The sequence below is a fragment of the Lynx canadensis genome, chromosome D1 (assembly GCF_007474595.2).
Source record: "Lynx canadensis isolate LIC74 chromosome D1, mLynCan4.pri.v2, whole genome shotgun sequence".
NCBI lineage: Eukaryota > Metazoa > Chordata > Mammalia > Carnivora > Felidae > Lynx > Lynx canadensis.
The window spans coordinates 51,758,577-51,772,416 of NC_044312.2; the positions used below are offsets into that span (position 1 = coordinate 51,758,577).

The 13,840-nt window shown below is 38.0% G+C and overlaps 1 pseudogene; it reads right to left on the bottom strand.

The window, feature by feature from the left end:
• Window positions 1-7,176: 7,176 nt before the first annotated feature.
• Window positions 7,177-7,853, bottom strand: LOC115526238 (annotated as a pseudogene).
• Between the last annotated feature and the right edge of the window lie 5,987 nt (window positions 7,854-13,840).

Sequence of the window (13,840 nt, forward strand, 5' to 3'; positions counted from 1 at the left end):
TGAATGTAAGTCTGAAGATTCTACAATTCTATGATAGTATTAGAATTTTCATTTTAGAAAGTTTTGCATTTTTGTTATGGAAAATTGTTACCTCTATAAAATTATTACCTCTATAAATCTAGAATTCAAATAGAACACATTCTAAAGGAGACCATAAATGCTCTGTTTGCTTGGTACTGTTTACACATGTTTTCCAATACAATTTACTGGAGAATGAGATGAGATAAGTAGAGATGTTGGTTATTAAACTCTGTTCCTTACATTTTAGCTACATCAGTGAGAGCAGGTTTCTGGATTCTAAGTGCTAGAAAATGAATTATTGAAGTGTGAAAGTGGAACTGTGTATTGAAAATTGCAAAACACGCAGAGGCTGGCTGGTCTGCCTTATCAGAGAAGCTGGTTTGTTAGAACTTTAGTGGTTAAACCTTAAAGGTACCTCTACCTCCTATTAGAAGCAAATGCTCAACCCCTTTTTTCCTGGCTCTTGCCCCTGGAAATAATCCCATAGCTAATATGTTGTAAATGTTAATGAATTCAGTATTGTCTTGCACTGTCTCCTGCATTTTAATCACCATGTAATCTGGAGTGGTAACTATATTTCCCAAACCCCAAACTGGGACATGTTGCCTACTAGATGGTCTGATCCACAGCTGTAAACTGCCTGAGAGAAGACATCCATTGTTAGAGAAATACTGGAATTTCTGGAGTGTAAAAAGTATAATTAGAACCATACTGGATTTCTGGGCTATTACGAAATAGTTTGTTCTAGAACTAAATTTGAGGGAAAGGAAAAGAAGAGGGAGTGAGATTAAAAATGACTAAATACTTAACTAGGTGTCAGCTATTGAAAAAAAAGCTTATTTTTACAGTTACTATTTTAATCTTTCTAACAATCCTGTTATGAATGCTTCTGTTTTATGGATAGGGAAACAGAACCTTCAAGAAATTAGGTAATCTGTTCAAGGTCACACAAATTCTAAATGCCAGAACTAGAACTGAAGCTATTTAAGGTGATGGCCCTTTGGCAAAACCAAGTCAGACTCTTAGTACTATTGTGTGTTTCTTCAAAACAATTGAAATATATCTTTCCAACATCAATCAGCTCTCCCATTCTCTAATATCAACTAGGTGTCCTACAATGCAATTTAATTCTGACACTAACAACCTGGAGTTAGTGCAGAACCAAGGGAGCTTAATTCCACAAAGACTGCCTATATTTTAGATGTCAGCAGGAAATGGGGTCCTTATGCTACCTGCACTCTGCCTAGCTTGCTACAAATTTAGGAGTTCTTACAACTCTCCATTCATCAACCTGTAAGCTCCTTCAAACTTCATTGTTTCAGAGGTTTTAACGGTCTCATTACATAGGCACAATTGATTAAATCATTGGGTAGTGGTGACTGAATTCAATCTCCAACCCTTCTCCCTTCCTCAGAGGTTGGGGGTCGGGTGGAACTGATAGTTCTAACCTTCTAATCGTGTAATTGGTTCCTCTGTAACCCATCTTGAGGCTATCAAGGGGCCTACCGAGAGTTACCTCATTACCATAAACTCTAATATGGTCAAAAGGGACCTGTTATGGATGATAAAAGAAACTCTTATCACTCAGAGAGTTCCAAAGATTTTAGGAACTCTTGCCAGGATCCAGAGACAAAGACCAAATATACATTTTTTTTTTAATTTTACCATAACCATCCATTCTTTTAATACAGATCACAGAAACTTATTCTACTCATAAGCTTAAATTTATCCAACAGGGCCTCTTGGTTCAGAGAAAAGGAATTATGATGGGACAGATTAAGTCAATGTGCTACAAAGATGAAATATATCAATCTATGTGACCTAGTTCTAGTACCAGAAGGGTATTCATTCCTGAAAAGTGCCTTTTAGAGACCAACCTCAGGACCTTTTGGCTACTTAAGAGAATATGTATCCAACATTTAAAAAATATTTAGTATGTATGTATGTATGTATGTATGTATTTATGTTGATGCATTATAGTTCCATAGTGTTTAAAATTGAATGTAAACATGAAAATCTGAATTACTGGCTGAAAATATCATAACTAAGCAGATTAGTTATGATGAATGACTCTGAACTTGGAGAGAATAAAAGACCACCACCTGCCCATCCCTATCAGGTACCTATCAGAAAGGAGAAAATTTCTCTGTATATTTAGAATATAAGAAGACAGTTCTGAGTTTGGATTTTATAAGTATCAGTTTAAACATTTAAAAGAAACTTAAAATAATTATAATAATCAATCACATATTTCTATGTTTAATCTTTCTTTTCCTGCTAGGCAATAAGCACACAAAGGTAAGCACTGAGTTCTTATTCACCATTGAGTCCCCAGTAAGTAGCCTAGCATCTGGCACATAGTAGGAGTATAATAAAGTTTTGTTGAATAAACGAATCGGGAAGACCTAGTTTTGAATCTTGACCTCAGTATTTACTGTGACCTTGAACAAATTACCTAACCTATTAAAGCCTCAGTTTCCTCAATATTTATAGTGATAGTACTGTTTAATAATAAAATTTGCCCAAGTAAATTTGAAGATCTAATTGACTTTATTAAATGATTCATGAATTAGGCAAAACCCCACCTAGCAAGTAGAGAGGCACTCTGAGGAGTTACACAATATGGAAGATTTTTATAGACAGAGCATGGAATAAGAAAGTTATTAGCACAAGAAAAGGATTGTTCCCCAGGAGGCTGTTTGCTAGGGGAAAAAGCAAGGTGTCTTATCTTGCAGATTACCTCATCTTTCTTTGGTAAATGGAGAGGACCCAGGTGACAGACTCATTGGTGCTGATGAAAAACAAAACAAAACATTTCCTAACTGACTGGTTAAAGTCACATTTCTGGGGGAGGTTGAAACTGCAGTTAGATTGGATATTAAGCCCTGGTTTGGGAACTTGGTCTAAGTGACACTATTTTCAGCCTGTGGTTTTCTTTTTTTCTTTTCTTTTCTTTTCTTTTCTTTTCTTTTCTTTTCTTTTCTTTTCTTTTTTTAAAATTTTTAAATGTTTATTTTTGTGTGTGTGTGAGAGAGAAAGTGTGAGCAGCAGAGGGGCAGAGGAGGATGGAGACAGAATCGGAAGCAGGCTCCAGTCTCAGTGTTGTCAGCAAGAGCCAGATGCAGGGCCAGAACTCAGGAGCCATGAAATCATGACCTGAGCCAAAGTCAAATGCTTAACTGACTGAGCCATCTAGGCGCCCCCAGCCTGTGCTTTTCTTTTGCTTTTCTTTTCTTTCTTTTTTCCTTTTCCTTTTCCTTTTCCTTTTCCTTTTCCTTTTCCTTTTCCTTTTCCTTTTCCTTTTCCTTTTCCTTTTTCTTTCTTTCTTTCTTTCTTTCTTTCTTTCTTTCTTTCTTTTTTTCTTTCTTTCTTTCTTTCTTTCTTTCTTTCTTTCTTTCTTTCTTTTCTCCAGTACTAACCTTTTTATTTTGGGGGAGATATTGGTGAGATAACACATGCAGGTTACTTATCATACAGCATGGTGAGTAGTATGCATTCAGTAAAAGTTAGCTACTATTATTGTGTTTACCAAAGTTTAAAGGGCACAGAGGGAATAACAAGAATAAAATTTATATTACTATCTATGGCCCATACTTCCATAATTCATTCAATATATTATTTTGTGAAAGCTCCTAGATTAAATTGACTCCATTCTATTGATTATCTTGCATTTAGTAGATATTAATGCTAATTGAATGAATGTATGAATGCATAAATAGGAATGTAGTATTAAATTTTAAGCAGGTGGCTGAGTATATAATATGTGATAAATATAATGATGAACAAAATACAATCTCTGCCCTAAAGATCTTAGAGTATGTTTGTGGGAAAAATATCTAAATAGATCATTGCCATGAAGTATGATAAATACTGAGTTGGAAACATCTAAAAACCAATAATTATACACATGCATACACAGAGCTGCAGGGTGAATGGCCATGGGTGCATTAACGTGAGAGTCAATAGTTCAGAAAGCTTTCTCACATCCATATCCTTTTTATCACTTGAGGGAAACATTTTATGTCTTTTGTGCCCATTTCTCAGATGCAGAAATTGAAGCTAAGAGGATTTCAGTGAATTGTCCCAGATTTTATAGCCCTAGAGATTAAATGCATGTATTTTGAGATCTCATCCCATGTCCCTACTACCCAACATTTCCTTTAATGTCAGTCCTTTAATAGCTAACAGTAGTATTTTTTTAAATTTTGGATACTTATGGTTCTAATTGTATCCTGCATATGTAGTTCTCATTCCATGAGTCTTTCTTCATTAACTTTTTCATGTCTATGAATTTACAACTTAACAAATAGTCCTGGGGCATCTGGTTGGCTCAGTTGGTGGAGCATCCAACTCTTGATTTCTACTCAGGTCAAGATCCCAAGGTCGTGGGATTAAGCCCTGTGATAGGCTCCATGCTGAGCATGGAGCCTGCTTGAGACATTCTCTCTCCCTCTCTCCCTCTCCCCCTCTCCCTCAGCCCCTCCCCCGCTCGTGTGCACATGCACACACACACACACACACTCTATCTCTCACTCTCAAAAAAAAAAAAAAAAAAAAAAAAAAAACTCTTATAAAGTGATAAATAGGCCAAGGAGCTCTGAATGGAAGTTGCAGTGAGGACTTTGATTCTTAAACTAATTAGACCAGATGAGTATTTTCTTTTATAGGAGGCCTTAACATTAGTAAAATGGGGCTAATACTGTTGATCTCAGAGAGCTACTATGAAGATTAAAAAGATAAAACATTTGTAAAGCCCAGACTGGGTGCTCTGTATTAGATGGTTCTCGTCCTCTTTCCCTGTCAGACTCTGCTATGCTTCACGTACCCACTGCCTGCTCTGCAACTCCAAGCAACTCTAATGTCCACAAAATGGCTTTAGAACTCCAAAGATAACATTGTTTGGAAATAGCATTACAGAAAACACACACGCAGCAGGACTGAAGACATACCGCATTTTACTTACATAAGAAAGTTAATGGCTTCCGTTATGTCTATATCAACCCCTCCTCACTGTGAGACCGCAGCCTGGGCTGTATTACCAGGCAGAGACTGCACAATTCCAGAGATTTTTCGAACTGTTACAAATTAGAATCCACGAGGGAAAGGCTCACTAGAGGACATCACAGGCGAGGTTATCATTTTTTCCTTTTGAAGTTGGGCCTCATATCTTTTTCTCATTATAATCATTACTTTGAAATATGATTTTTTTAAACAGTAATTTTCTAGAACAAAAGGGATAATACCATATTTCAAAAGCTTTACTGTGAAATTAAACCTTTGAACTACTGTGAAAGAAATTATTCCCTCAAGGCTGCAAGGCTTAAAGGTTATTAAAAATTTAATTTTAAGGAAGGCATCCAGGAAAAAAAAGTGTATAAATGCTACTTAGAACTCAGATTGCCCAACTTAATAACTCCCATTGCTCCTTATTTTTAAATAATCTGGAAGTGTGAACAAATGCACTCCCATTTTTTTCCGTGGCAAATCAGTATGTCAACAGATGGCTGGCAGTGCTCCTTAACATCGTCTGTCTTCAACTGGAGGTACATGCACTGCAGTGGTTCTGCTGGTATCTTCTGTCTCCCCCATTTAAAAGATAATAGAACAATGTAGAAGTATTACACACAGGATACACTGAACTGAAAGAATCCCCCAAACTCCAGATACTGTAATAAAGAACAAGTATCCAAACCACAGTATAAATGGTCCATGCTGGTATGATAGGAAAAGTTTCCATTTTCTCATCTGTGAAGTGAAAAGAATTTTCTTCATCCTGTGATACGGACGTGATATTAATGCTTCTCCATTGATCAGACAGTGTGACCTCAGGCTTCTGACTTTCTTTGTGTTCCAGTTTCCTTATCTGCAAAATGAGGATAAGAACAATACTTACCTCATCTATGTCATATAGTTGGCATGAAGATTAAATCGATTCATATCTATACAATGCAGGGGATGGTAACTGACACATAGTAAACATAATGTATTATTATTGTTATTATTAATTTTAATCCTACCATGTCCAAGTAATATAACGCATTCTTAAGAGAAAAGAGCAAATACATAATAAGTCCATGCTTATTTTTTTAATGTTTATTTATTTATTTTGAGAGAGAGAGCACAGCGGGGGAGGGGCAGAGAAAGAGGGAGAGAGAGAGGGAATCCCAAGCAGGTTCTTTGATGTCAGCACAGAGCCCGACATGGGACTTGGTCTCATGAACCATGAGATCGTGACCTGAGCTGAAATCAAGAGTCAGCTGCTTAACTGACTGAGCCACCCAGGTGTCCCAGGAAGTCCATGCTCTTAAGGAGCTCACAAGTAAGTAGGAGACTAACTGAATAAGGTACTGTGATTAAAAGCAAAACAAACAGGGGCGCCTGGGTGGCGCAGTCGGTTAAGCGTCTGACTTCAGCCAGGTCACGATCTCGCGGTCCGTGAGTTCGAGCCCCGCGTCAGGCTCTGGGCTGATGGCTCGGAGCCTGGAGCCTGTTTCCGATTCTGTGTCTCCCTCTCTCTCTGCCCCTTCCCCGTTCATGCTCTGTCTCTCTGTCCCAAAAATAAAATAAAACGTTGAAAAAAAAAAGTTAAAAAAAAATAAAATAAAAAAGCAAAACAAACAAACAAACAAAAAAAACCCCAGCACATTAGAATGACAAATCAGTGGTATGCTCAGTATCCTCATCTGTGATTTGGATCTGCCTGTGTGGTAGACTGGGTGAGAAGAGGATGTGGTTAGGGGAGGGTTCCCCAAGTAGGTGCCTCAGGAAAATCATTCTAGGCATAAGGGAGTCAAAGTTCATGGAGTATAAATAAAACCTATTTCCCAGGAACACTGTGGAAGAAACAAATGACATGAAGCCATGCTTCTCCATCCTGACTGCAATTCAAGATCATCCATGAAGCTGCTTAAAAATACCATTTTTGATCTACTGAATCAGAATCTGCTGGCCTGCAGTCTGGGTATTGGTGATATTAACAACACATATAAGTAATTCTGTGGCACAGCCAGGGTTGAGAACCACTAAGAAATGCACTTTGGAAGCATATTGTAAACAGTGAATCTCAATACAAATGCTAGATATTGTGATGATTGTGTAGTATCTATTTATTTTTGACTGTCCTAAATTGTTTACCAGGCAAGATTTTTACAAACTTTACTTATATTGGCGGTAACAGTGGAGCTGGAGACTATTACATCTTCTCCATGCTGTGCAGTGAGAACCACCAATAGTGTGGTAGAACTTATGACCCTTTCCAAGGCCATGCAGGAGCCTGAGGATGTCAGCCCTCACAGCTCCCTGTGCTTGTGGACTGGTTTGGTGATCCACTGGGTGCCAGGAGTTCTTCTGAGAGCTTTATGGAATGGATCAATGAGGATAACCTCAGAGGGTTTGTGCGTGGAATCTTTGCAACCCAGTAAGAATTCAAGACTCTCAGAGCCGCACAGCAGCATCCAGCTCACGCCTCTGCAACAGACTGAAGGCTTCGGGCAAACTAGCTGGTTAACACCATGATGAACAGGCTTGCCAGCGGTAGCACCCTTAGGAACTGGGAGTTTATGGCCACCTCGTCGCTCACGAATCTGAAATATGGCATAACCTTCCTTGGCCTTGTATCCCAGTCTATGTGCTTTATCAGGTCAGGTTGGGCAGGGGTTCCTGTGGAGTGTAGAGAGCTGGAGGTACTGGCAGCAGCACAACCTGAGAAGAAAGCGCATCACACTGGACTGTTTCTTCCTCCTTAGCTCCTGGGGGTACGTGTAAGTGCCCGTCCTGCTTACCTTTGAGCAGATGGCTGCCGCCACATGGAAAGGAAAGAGCCTTCCTCCCATGATCTTTTTTGGACCTACTACTGCTTAGTGTTTAAATAGGTAAATACAATGATCTCAAGCCCTTTACACGTATAGTGTTTTGTTGTTGTTTTTGCTATTTTGTTTGTTTTGGTTTGTTTTTGGTATGAGGTTTTTTGTTTCGTTTTATTTTTATTTTTATTTTTATTTATTTTTTTGCTAAGTATGTTCACACACTGGGGCCAGAAGTGGCAAGCAAGACCGTGAATGACAAGCACAAGAAATTGGACTCACAATGAAACTTTTTCCAAGTTGGGAAATGATTAGATGTGGTGCTTAAAATAGAGATTGTCTCTGCTCTTCTGTTTCTTATGGAATAACCCATGTTAGGACAGAGATCCTCATAGAACTAACCAGGTGTCCAGTGCACTCAGAAAGAACCAGATTTGTCTCTCCTTGACATCATTCACTTGCTGAATCTCACCTGCAAAGGTTCTCACCCAGGACACAGTAACCTTGAACCTACCATAACTGTAAGCTTTTCCTACTAGATTGTGTGCTCCTTGAGGGCAGTGACAATATGTCTGCCATCCACTGTTTCTCTAGCACCTTGCATGGTGCTTGTCATATAGGTGCCAACAACGATTTATCTAGAAAGGATAGTTGAATTTGTCCTTCCAGTGGGCGTAATGTGAATGCTATTTGGATCTCTGTTCACTGCCTTTGGGAAAAGGGTTGTTTCCCTATATTCTTAGTTGTTAGCTTATTTTAAAAGGATGTTTATGAGAGCTAGTGGCATGTTCCTGGTATGATTACTGTAAACAATTATTTTCAGAGTAATGTGGACAAATAATTCAATTCTGTTTGTACTTCCACACCAGGCAGGGGTAGGGTCTATGTTTGCCCTTCTGGGCTATCACCTTGAACTTCTGCCTTGAACATGAAGCTATTAAGACATTCTGTTTCTCTTCTGAAGTCCTTGGTGTTGCCCTTTCTTTCTTTGCTTATCTAGAGTTCAGCAAAGCAAACTATTCATTATATATTTTTAAGAAAAATTGCAAAGACTATGCAATATGTATAACATGTAATTCCTTATTAGTGTGACTGTTGCTCTCCTAAATGCCTAGTATGTCAGATAAAATGAATTTTCTCATTAACCTCATGCATGCCAACTTGTCAAATTATGATGAACCAAACAAGACTGTACCCAGAAATTGAGCTGCCATCATTACGTTTATATGGCTTTGCCAATTAGTCTATAAATAACACATTTTTAACACACTTCACAGTTTTGAAACTAAACCGCTTCTGAATGTCCTGAAATATAAGAATAGCAAAAAGACTATCCAAAGAAAGTAAAAGAAAATGATTTGCTCTTATTAGAGGAAATTAACATTATTTAGAGGAACAAGGGATCAGACAATCATATAGACATTCAACAAATATTTATTGGATGTCTGATCTGTGAATACAGTTTTCTTGGGTGTAGTAGGCGTGACTTAGTAAACAAGTTACTGGAATTTTTCCTTCAGTAGAAAATTATTATTTAAATAATAACATAATGTAAATATTTATTACACCTATATGGATTCAGGGTATTAGCAATGTAGTGCCAAGATGAATAAGACAAATCACTGTATTTATGGAACTCACACTTGATAGTGAAGTCAGATAAAAAATGATTAGAAAAGAAATTGGGAAGGTAATAGTAGTACATACATACATATATACATAGTAGTATACATACATATATAGCAGCAGGATGATAGCAGTTAAGGAAAGAAAGATAGATACCAGAAAAGGGAGGATTTGTAAAGCAGGAAATTATTTGACATAATTGTAAAGTTCAGGACCTGTCTAAAGAATGAAAATGATTTGGGGGACTATGACCTGTGTTTGTTTGAATCATAGTTTTTGAGTTCTAACATATGTTTGGAGGAAACTCTGGGGTTTGCATGAGGGACTGGCAGGGAACATTGTCAATGCTCAGTGTCTCATCAGTTAATAGAGAGTAACCCAGTTTTGTTTCCATCATGCACACTGCCTTTTGACAAAGACAAACAAAGGTGAAAGTTAACAGGACCCAACTTCTTTTGAAGGTACTTTAGAGTAACTCATCCCTGCTGAAGATTTTCACCCTCCATGCCCAGTAACCATATAAACTACTTTTGCCAACCACTTTTTTCTTCTTAAAAAGAGTTCTGGTAAATACGATTTTCCCCATCAAGTTTTATTTCAAGTGATGTTTTAGTGCCCTGTGAGACCTTACTGTAACACCCATAACTACTGCTATGCCCTACTATCAAGTGAAATAAGACACAGATGCACACTTCCCATCCCCACTCATAAATGGCACAGACAAGGTCTGTCTCCCCCTGCTAACGTGACCCCACAAGAACAGAAAGCACATCTCTCTTATTGACTGATTTGTGTCCAGTACTTAGCATTGCTCAATAAAGATGTGTGGAGTAAATCAAGAATAAGCTAACTTAATCCTCACAACCCTCAAGTTCTTTTTTGAGCTGGTGTAGTGAACAAATGTCATTTTTCCCCAGAGTAAAGTTGATACCCATTCAACTCAAATCTTATATTGATTTCATTTAAGAGTGTAGATTCTCATCACAAGAAAGAAATGAAAAGAGAAGCATGTAATTACGAGAGGAGAGAGACAGGCATCTTCTAATTAATTAAGAAATGATGCAATTCTGGTCCCTTTATTTTAATAGAAACATTATTTCCGTTTTCATTCTGAATCAGGAGGTGTGGGAATGAGATGAAGATTGCAGGAGCATGAGAAGGGAAGAGTCACACATAATTGAAGTCTGCAAATGTAGATGGTACATCTCCAAAGCCTGGCAGTGGAGGGAAAATGGTGGGCACGGGACAGCTTCATTTCCTTGAGAGAAACCAAACACGGTTCTTTGCAAATATATTGTGTTCACTTACTTTTTGAAGGGAAAATAATAACAACTAACAAATGCCATTACAGGGCATGCTTTGGCAAAAAAGTAATTTGTACTATAATTATATAATACAGACTCAGATTCTCCTATGTTAAATGGGAATATAAATATTCCTTCTCATATGGAGTATCATGTATCGTGCAAAGTGCTTAAGGTGCTGGTACATACTAAGGCTTCGTGAATGTAAATGTTTGTCATTGGTGTGTCTTTATAAGTAACTCTTCACCTCAGGCCTGGAAAGGAAACATTTATTAATCTCACTTCACGGGTGGAGGGAACATGGGCAGGAGAAATGAACTAAGTCCCCCCCACTCCATCTCTTAACTAGAAAATGGAAGAGCCAGGACTCTAATTCAGGCTTTCAGTAAAAAACACTCTTTCTTCTGAAGTAAATTTTGATAACTTATTGTTTTCAGTTGCAGAGGCTTTGTTTTGTTATTTTTTTTTTAATTTGCTAATCTTGATAATGTATTTTTTCTTGTCTTGTAGTACATAGTTTTAGAGTTTGTCAGTTTTAGACTTGAATTAAAAATGTGCTTATTTGATGGTCAAACAGGCATCCTCTCATCATATATTAATGGTAATGATTTCTGTTTGAGCATCTTCAGGTTCCTAAAACTAAAAGGCCACAGGTTTGAAAGTGAGATACAGAGAGATATGTTTATGCATCCACAAAGAGAGAGAGAGCTGGGGAAGGGGAGAGATGTACACTCATACAGATGCATGGGACAGCCCTGAAATGGGGTTTCTTGACAACCCAGTATCTGGGAAGGGGCTGAGCCAAGAGCAATTTGCAGTAATTACACTTGAAAGAAGTAACAGAGTCCTCTCCATCTGGACAATGAAAGGGCAAGGTGCAGACATGAGCAAAAGAACTAATACCATGCAGAAGGAATGCCTTGTACCTTCTGTTATTATTAAATGCTAGTGGTGCATCAGACATTGCCCTGCTAGCTAGCTACTTTTCATGTGCTATCTTCACTCTTTAATAACGTGCTATCGTCTCAGGATTAACATAGCTTTTAGAAGCACAGTCTGGAGATCTTTCATTTTTCCTGGGTATCCCACTTGTCCAGACAAGTACTGAGCTGGCTTTTTATGAAAACTGGAGTCTGCCTTTATCTGTAAGATGTACTGAAAAGTGTAGGTGATTGGGAATGAACAACTTGTCTCAAATTTAATTTATTTTGGTTGGAAAAACAGTGATATCAATAACTGGGAGATGTGCTTGAAGCCTTGAAACTGGAAAACTCTGACATGGACACTCACAAAGGTCACCTCCATGAGGGCAGGGAGCAGAGTAAGCAGGTAATCGCCCAGAACTTCCCAGATCAAATCTGTAAATCCGTGAAATGATTATCACTACATCCTGAGATGTCCATACCAGGCTTCTTAGATAAGCCCATAGGCCCCAGAACAGGAAAAGCCTTTCCTACTCTGACAAAGGTGAGCTGACTCTGCCTTCGGGTGTGATTTTCTGGGCTGCTGAGTACAGTCAGGGGTCACCAATGCTTGACCAGCTGATCATAGGTGCTGACAAGAGGGCATGGGTGTATGTTCTAATTGTTGTTTACCGGATGCTGCATACCTGAAGGAGAGTTAGAGGGAGGCTTCAGTGATGCCACTTTTCATCTTCTCCAGTTTCACTGCCTCCTACTCAACTCCTTGGACTGGGTACACACAACAGGAAGACAGGCCCTTAGGGTTTGCCCAGAGCAACCTCATTGAAAAATGCCTCCAGCTTCCCCTACCGCAAGTGGAAGGTGGGGGAAAGTGCTCGCACCTGCACATGCTTCCAGGAGCACAGCTCCAGAAATACCCAGGCCTTTGTTAATTCTTCTCCAATAAATATCTGCCGCAGATGGGCTTACATTTCCGGAATCAAGTTTAAATTGCCCGGAAAACTTTAGATTGGTAATGAGTGGTAAGGAAAGGCCTGCTGTTGAGTGGAATGGAATCCTGAAGCCACTGCCTCATTAATCTGAAGTCATCTTTTTTTTTTTTCTTCTAATTCTAAAATGACTCACAAAGCTCCATTAGGTTTCTTCTCCAAAAATTGCACTGAGGTTCCAAAGAGATATATTAACACCTTCCACACAATAAGTAATAACTCTTAGATCTTCAGACTTTTATATCAGAGATGATATCACTTGAACATAACCATGCATTTGTTTTAATCTAAGTGATGAAACAGATAAGAATTAGTCATTCCCTGATGGAAATCAAGTATGATTCATTATTTGGCAAATGTTTATTAATTTGTTATTAATTGCTACTTACAGAGAATAAAATTATTTTTTCTCATATGTCATATTATAATATTGTCTATATGCTCAAGAATCCTTCTGAGATGGTAATTGTTACAATATGTCCTTTTAAATAACTTTTCTTTGTTCTTCCAGTGCTCTAATTCTGATTGTACCAGTTATTAACTTGGAAACTTTGGACGGGTTAATTCACTTATTTAAATTTAAGTTCCCTAAAATTTTTAAATGGGTTATTGCTTGAATGGAATGAGATAAATCTGTAAGCCCATACAAATTTCTTTTAACTCAACTGAGTTCAGTTGTGTTAAAACTGTACTGAGTTCAGTACACACTGAGCATACATTCACCACTCTGTATAACTTATTTTCTTTTTCTCAATCATCATATGAAGTAGGTATTATCCAGTCATACAGAGGAGGAAACTGGAGCTCAGAGAGTTAATAAACAATTTTGACAACCAGTGAGTGACAATAAGAATTTGAACCTCAGTCAGGGTGATTCCAGAGCCCTGGCCACCTCCCTAAGCATGAGTCATTGATTTTATAGTTTATTATTCATTTCATTGTGGTCTTTCTTTAGTAAAATGCTTCTCCTCTTATATATCTCCTATTTTGCAAAGTCAATTTGACATGGAACTAATATCATTCATTGAATGTCAAATAAGTACCTGCACTGGCAGAGAAAAGGATAGATGGTACTGAAGATCTGGGAGAGAAAATGAAAAAGATAGAACTAAAATATAAGATGATCAGTTTATCAGCCAGGGAAATTCACACCTAGAATATAAGTTTTGATTGGG